Below are 7,156 nucleotides of genomic sequence, written 5' to 3' on the forward strand. Positions count from 1 at the left end.
AGTCGACGGGGGAGGGAGAGTGGAGGACTCGGGGGGCAGGAAATTGCGACTGAAAGTGGAACAATCGATTGAATTCCGATGGAACGTCCGAGGAAATCGACTTTAAGGGATTATTGATATGAGGGTTTTGGGTAATGATGCGGGGGCGGGATTGCACGGAAGTCATGCACTTCCGGGGAGGGTTTGAGGGTTTTCGGGGCGCGGGAGTGGGGGTTTGTCGGGTGATTTATCAGTTATCGGGGGTTTTTGAAGTATCGTTTGTGTAGGAGTTAGGGACGGTTCGCGGAAGCGACAGGGGCTTCGCAGATTATACGGAATTATCCGTGAAGTGGAGTTTCGGCGAAAGTCAGGGGTGATGGGGCGGGATAATTTATGTCAACTTCGGGAGGAGGTTTGATGATTGTGCGGGGTTTTAGGGGGACGGAAGGATACAGTTTCCTGGGAATTTTGAAAGAAGTTTTTTGGTTAAAGGATTAATGTTTTTTTAACACAGGGCACGTTGGTCTTCATGGCTGAATTTTCCGTGACAAATTCCGGAAATTTTTATCGTGCTCAAGTTCCACTGAAATTTTGAGAAACATCAAATATTCCATTGGTTTTCTGTTCAAATGATCGGGAAATCAATAAAGTACTTGATTTTTGTTCAATTATTCTGTGAAAATTCAGAAAAATCAAGAAAATTCAGAGAACAATTGAAAATTTGTGTCGTTTGGTTTTTGAATAAAATATCAATAACTTTCGTCGAGAAATTTGTTAAAAATTTGGAAAATGGGCGGCATTCTGTTACCCCGTAAGGAAAATATCGAAATTTTCATGAGAGGGATCTTCCTGATTTAGATGAATGAGGTCCTGATTTAGATTTTGAAGTCTGAAAAAAAATCTTCGAAATAAGAAAAAAAATTGTTCAATTTCACTCGAACAATCTGTAGTTATCGATGATTAAAAAGGGTCATTTTATCCTCCTTTGCAGAAAAGTAAATTGAGATATCTTTTGACGGAGTGATACCAGTTCGATGAATCAGGTCTCATTTCGAGATCTAAAAAATGCCTTTACAGTGAAATAAAAAACTGTTCATTGCACTCTGTCCAACTTGCAATATCTATAGGTAAAAAAGGTAATTTTACGTCCCTTTTCAAAAGAAGGAAATAAATCGATTTTTAAATATCATCAATATCTCCCGACGCAATGATAAGAGTTGGACAAATCAGGTTTCATTTTGAAGCCTGAAAAAACCCCTTCAAAGGGAGAACAACTCATTCGATTTCACTTTTCCAATCTTGAGTTATGAATTATTAATAAATAACATTTTACCAGTCTTTGGAATGGTGAAATGAAGTGGACCTTCTGGAATAATCAATATTTTTTGACAAAATTATACGTTTCGAATGAATCAGGTCACATTCTCAGCTCTGAAAAAATACCTTCACAATGAAAGAAAAAAAAATACATTTCACTCTAAAAATCATGAATTATTGATGATTAAAAAAGAACGTTTTACCTCTTTTCAGAAAGTTTGAATAGAATGGACCTTCTCGAATAATCAATATCTCTTGACAAAATTATACGTTTCGGATGAATCAGGTCTCATTTCAAGCTCTGAAAGAATACCTTCACGAATTATTGACGTTAAAAAAATAACCCTTTCCAGAAAAACGAAATAAAATCTTTTTCCAATCATCAACATCTCCCGGCGAAATTCCCCGATTCATAAAAATCAGATCTCACTTTCAAGCCTGAAAAAATCCCTTCAAAACAAGTAAACATTCACTTTCTCCGCAGCAGTCCCTCAAACTCCCTAGTCTCTCCCTCCAAAACTTCCCCATAAAAATCTTCGACCTCCCCAACCCATTCACCCCTAATCCCCCCTAAAATAGACGCAATTCGCCTCATGCATTCCTCCACTCCCTCCCCTCCCACCCCAATAACCCCAAGATAGGGTTGCAATCAATGATATAATTCCATCGATTTCCCTCCCCCAATCGCACTATTCCCCCCTTCAATTCCCAGAAAACTCGTATTCGTCATATCTACATCGAGTCCACAATCCGTCAATTATTAAAATTCATCGGGACCTTGCTCGAGTTATAAACCAGAGAGTGAGACTCGTCATGACGAGCCACCCCCCCTCCCCCTCTCTCTCCCCCCAGGGGTGAGCAGGGGAGGTGAGTAACAAATACAATGCCACGTTTGTCGCGCCGATGGACGAGCAGCGATCGATCATTTCATTCCAGTATTCTGGCTATACATTCGCGTTAGAACCTTGAGTGTATTGCTATCGCTCTCCTCCCCCTCCCCCCACTCCTCCCGCCTTTTTTCTTTCTCGGAATTGCCCTCTTCGCGATACTTCAGCAAAATGTGTGCCAATAAGAAAAAAATCCCCAGAAAAAAAAGGGTGGTGGGGGCAGAGGGGAAGGAGGGGGAAGCCTGAAAACACCCGAAAAAAAGTTTGAAAAAGGGTGTAAAAGAGGGGGTAGTAAAGTTTTCGCGTGTTTTCGTTTAAAAATTCAGGCCGCGCTCGAGTCTTTACGAGGCACTCTCGGGTGTCGTGTAAAATAGAGCGAGATAAAAAAATTGAAACAAGTAGAAAGAATGAAGAAGCAAGTTGAAGGAGAATAAAAAAAATTCGCCGGGTGGGGTGGGGCGAGGGGAAGGGGGGGAGAGGCCCCTGGGGTTTCAACTGGGAGGCCGCAGGACACCTACTGCAACTCTCGGATATTAGCGAGTACCAGCCAATAATGAACCTCCGAGCGTCTAATCGTGTGGATAACGAGTGTAAAGTGTATGGACGACATGGGGTAAAAGCGGTTGAAGGAATGAAAGGGAGGTCAGGAGTCACGAAAGAATAAGAGGGATACACGGAGGGGGTGGGGGGAAGAGTGAAGTGAGGGAACCACCTTGCGCCTCGGTGCTTGTGTATACTTATACACGTGTCTCGGGCTGTCTCTCTTGCTTTAATGGCGCGATGGATGCATCGCCATGCCGGAATTAGCGGAAACACCAGTCGTTTCTAATAATAAGCCAGTGTTGTTTTACGTACAACGTGAGTTATATTTTTTTTTCAGTCGGTCATTAGATTTCTTATCGTGATGTTGGGCGGAGAATAGTTTATTTCAATCGAAGGACATTTCGGGGGAGCGGGCTATTCGGGCGACGTGGGGGCTAAAATTAATTTCGATCGATTGATGGGTCCATTGAGATGGCAGAAGGGAATTCATCAGGTTTTAGCGGTTGACGACGTGTCATTCATGGGAATAACGGGTTTCTGGGGGGATTGTGGCCATTGATCTCGTTTGTTTAGGAGGAATTTACATTTTTTTGATCAAGGTATTATATATTCCTCGGCTTTTTTCTCGGAGCTTTTTCAGTGACGGAGAATTTTCTCAGGAATTCAATTTTTAGCATTATTTGACAGAACGAAATAATGTGCAATTTGATGACATTTCAGTTGATGATAGTACTATGGCATGAAAAAATAGAAAAAGAGAATAGTGAAATGAGAATAAAAAAAAGAGAAGCCGTGCGGAAGCAAATTGCTAATTTATTAGAAATAATAACTATGGTGATTTATTAAAAAATGCAATTCTCCACTTGTTTACATCAAAATCTCCGTCTCTATTAATTATTCGTGGTCCCGACTAACCTCTGACAGAACCTGGCTTAAACTCTGGCTAAATCCTGAATAAATCATAGCCAAAATCAACTTAAACCGTTTGACCACTTCGCTACTAAATTGAAAAAAAGAGAACCCATTGGGAAGCAAATTGCTAATTTATTAGTAACAATAACTATACTACTCATTTATGAAAAATGCAATTATGCACTTGTTTTAATACAAAGTGACATCTAAATTATGTTGAACAGTACAGGGAATTCGTCTAAAATTAATAACTATTCATCAATTTTTCGTTCATCATCCCCACGGAAAGAAATGTTCAGTAAAAATTATGGAACTCACAATTCGGTCACCGATTACGGAATCGACTCAGAAAATTTAAGTGACAGTATCGTAATTTTTCACAGGAGATTCATGTAAAAATTACGGAACGCCCTGGGAAAATTCCGTGACAGTTCCGTAAAATTTCTTACAACCCCATTTCCCTCCGGAATTACGAAAAAGATACGTAATTTTTATTGAATATTTCTCTCCGTGCATTCTCATAATGGATTTTCACAAGTCATGAAACGCAATGGATTTAATTTTCAGAAAACGATGATAGATTTTTAATAAAGACATTCTCTTCTTTGAAAAAAATGCAACTTCTTCATTTTGCACTTTTTATGCTCGACAATTCGTTCTGTCTCGCACTCAAAAGTTTCGTGGGAGGTCACGTACACCCACTGTATCCTCTCTCGCCCGCAGCATACAGCGTTGAACGCACCAATAATCATTAGTCACTCGTACTCAATATCTCGCTTCCCAAGATCCCTGCCTCCCTCCCCCGCCAGTCTTGTGTATGTGCAGTTGTATATTTGTGTCCACCCTCTCCCTCGTCACCTTCCTCTTCATTTTCCTCGCTCGTTGCCTAAGCGGAACACAAACGTCGCGCCGTTCAACGACGCGCAATGGGAATGTCAATATAGTTGGCTAGAATTTCCGTGGGTTGTTGCCCTCTAGGAGAAAAAATAATAATAAGGTCGTGATACTAATGGGTGTCATCTGAATTCATTCCGGGGGAATGATGACCGTGTCTTCTCGATTTTTTTCTCATGCCCGCCGACGATGCAGCACGTAATGAATCTCCGGAGCAGATGACGTCGCCATATTAGAACACCCCGGTCGCATTATATCATTAATTTTGTGATTAATACAGTAAATTGCCATAATCAAATTATTATTAATAGATGAAGCAGGAACTGAAAAACAGAGTTGAACCTGATAGTTAAGGATATCCAAGTGTCTTTTACAGTTTGGTATACACCACATTATAGATTCAGCTATTTCAATCATCAAATTTGTCAATTAAATTGCACGAGAAAAAATTGTAAAAAATCATGAATATTCGGTGTCATTCAAATGACATTTTGCACAGAATTATCATTTTTTAAACATCCGTTGTTCATAAATCAATAATTCAAATTGATTAAAAGTTCGGAAACTTAATTTTTTTAGGCGTGGATAAAATTCTGAATATGAATAAATTTGTTACGATTCGGAGCACATGATTTTTATGGTGGAAAATTTATTGTTTATTAATTATTGACAGAAACTGCTGGTAATTTTCCAAAAGAAAATTTTATAATTTTTCTCAGATTTTTAACATGTTTTTCAACGATTCAATATTGAGATTAAAATTCAGACCTGCAAAGTTTAAATAATAAAATCATTGTAAAATGTCCGGAAACTTAGGGTCAAAATGAAAGCCCTCATGATCGGGTACAAAAGTAGAAAAGGATTTCACGGGAGATGAAATAACTAAAGTATTTGGATATCCTTAAATGCGTCATTTTTAATCATCAATAACTTGCGACCGGTAGAGTGAATGTGCATATATTATCTTTCATTTTGAAGGTATTTTTTGAAGCTTCAAAATGAGACCTGTCTCATCAAAATCGGATCACCTGGTCAGGAGATATTGATGTTTCAAAAAAGTCAATTTTACCTCGCCTCCACAGAGAAGATAAAATTCACATTTTTCAATCCTCAATAACTTGAGATCGGCAGAGTGAAATTAACCAATTTTTCTTTCACTTTGAAGACATTTCTTCAGACTTCAAAATAACACCTGACTCATTGGAATCGCTTCATTTGCACAGGAGATATTAACGATCCACTCCATTCAGCCTGAAAAGCAAAAAGAGACTTCATGTCCTCATCAACTTCAACTAATTTTTCCTTTATTGAGCATCATTAGCGTGATTCCACGAAGCCCGAATCCTTAATTTACCCTGTGACTTGCCTAAATTATACCACCACCTGTCCTCACCCTCGGTAACTACGGTAAACAAAGACACCCCTTGTTTCACCTGGACAGATTGCAATCGATACACGAGGATAATAGTCGCCAAAAAATAAAGACTACAATTTAGCCTGTGCAAAGACAGGAGAATTTTTTTTCCCCTCCGCAATGCCTGAGTATCAGAACGCCCCTTAATCCCAGCGGTGGATGCATCGCATCGTGTCAGAAGGACAACAGTGGATGGTTGAATAAAAAAAAATCATCGCATATATACGAGTGAGGGTGAAAAAAAAGAGGCACGCGCGTGCCAAAAAGCCGGCCAGCTGTCCTGGACAATGGCGGGCCGAGGGCGCACATGCGTAAACACGATCCAGCGAAAAGTGCACAGCTGTCCTTCTGGGCTTTCTCAACATCATCCTTCAACCCTTTTTTTCAAACTCATTCGCTGGTTCTATCATCCCTCTCTCATCTTGCTCGAAAATTTTTATTCAGTGGATACTCCACCTCCACGCCTTCCACATCCGGTGCATTGTTGTCGAGTGTCCAGACGTGGTCCAGTTATGATTTAAAAATGAAGGAGATGATAAAATTGAAAAAGGAGAATTTAAAATTCCCAGGGGTTTGCGAACGGGAAAAATTTACTGAGAAGAGAAAGATTAGTTTAATGTCTTTTTTAAAATGCGTTTTCGGGTACATTTCGTGGAAATTTTTATCAAGTTATAGCTTCACTGACATTTCACTGATTTTTCTCATTGAAAATTCACTATTTGGTGAAACGTAGATTTTAGTTTGATTATTCCAAAATTTGGAATTTAATTGGTTCTTTAGTGAAATTTTACATTTCATGATTTTGGTCCCATTTTAACTGAAATTTCAAGGAATTTCGTCGTTCAAAAAGAAAAATTTTATGTAAAAATCAATGAAAACTGTAGATATCAGCTCAATCATTCAAAAAATTTGGAATTTAATTGGTTCTTCAGTGAAATTTTACATTTTCCGATTTTTCTTCCCTTCAATATCCTCAAAATTTAATTTTTTTCAAATTTCAAAATTTTACGGAAAAATCCCTGAAAACTGTCGACTTTAGTTCAACCATTCTACAAAAATGAATATAAATCAGTAAAATGCAGTTAAATTTAGTACTGACCATTCACATCTTCATTAAAAATCCAACCGACTCACAAATTCCTCCCCTTCCGCTCAAAAATTTCAAAATTTCTCGACGTCTCCGAGCAAACTTCACTGCCCCCCCCCCCCC

At 38.9% G+C, this 7,156-nt stretch overlaps 1 protein-coding gene across 2 annotated transcripts in view; it reads left to right on the top strand.

Annotated features, from left to right (window-relative positions):
- Positions 1 to 7,156, top strand: part of LOC107036358 (serine/threonine-protein kinase minibrain) — a 56,913-nt gene that overhangs the window by 2,002 nt on the left and 47,755 nt on the right. The window lies entirely within an intron of this gene.

This window comes from Diachasma alloeum, unplaced genomic scaffold (assembly GCF_001412515.2).
Source record: "Diachasma alloeum isolate Michigan unplaced genomic scaffold, Dall2.0 Dall_scaffold_00208, whole genome shotgun sequence".
Lineage (NCBI taxonomy): Eukaryota > Metazoa > Arthropoda > Insecta > Hymenoptera > Braconidae > Diachasma > Diachasma alloeum.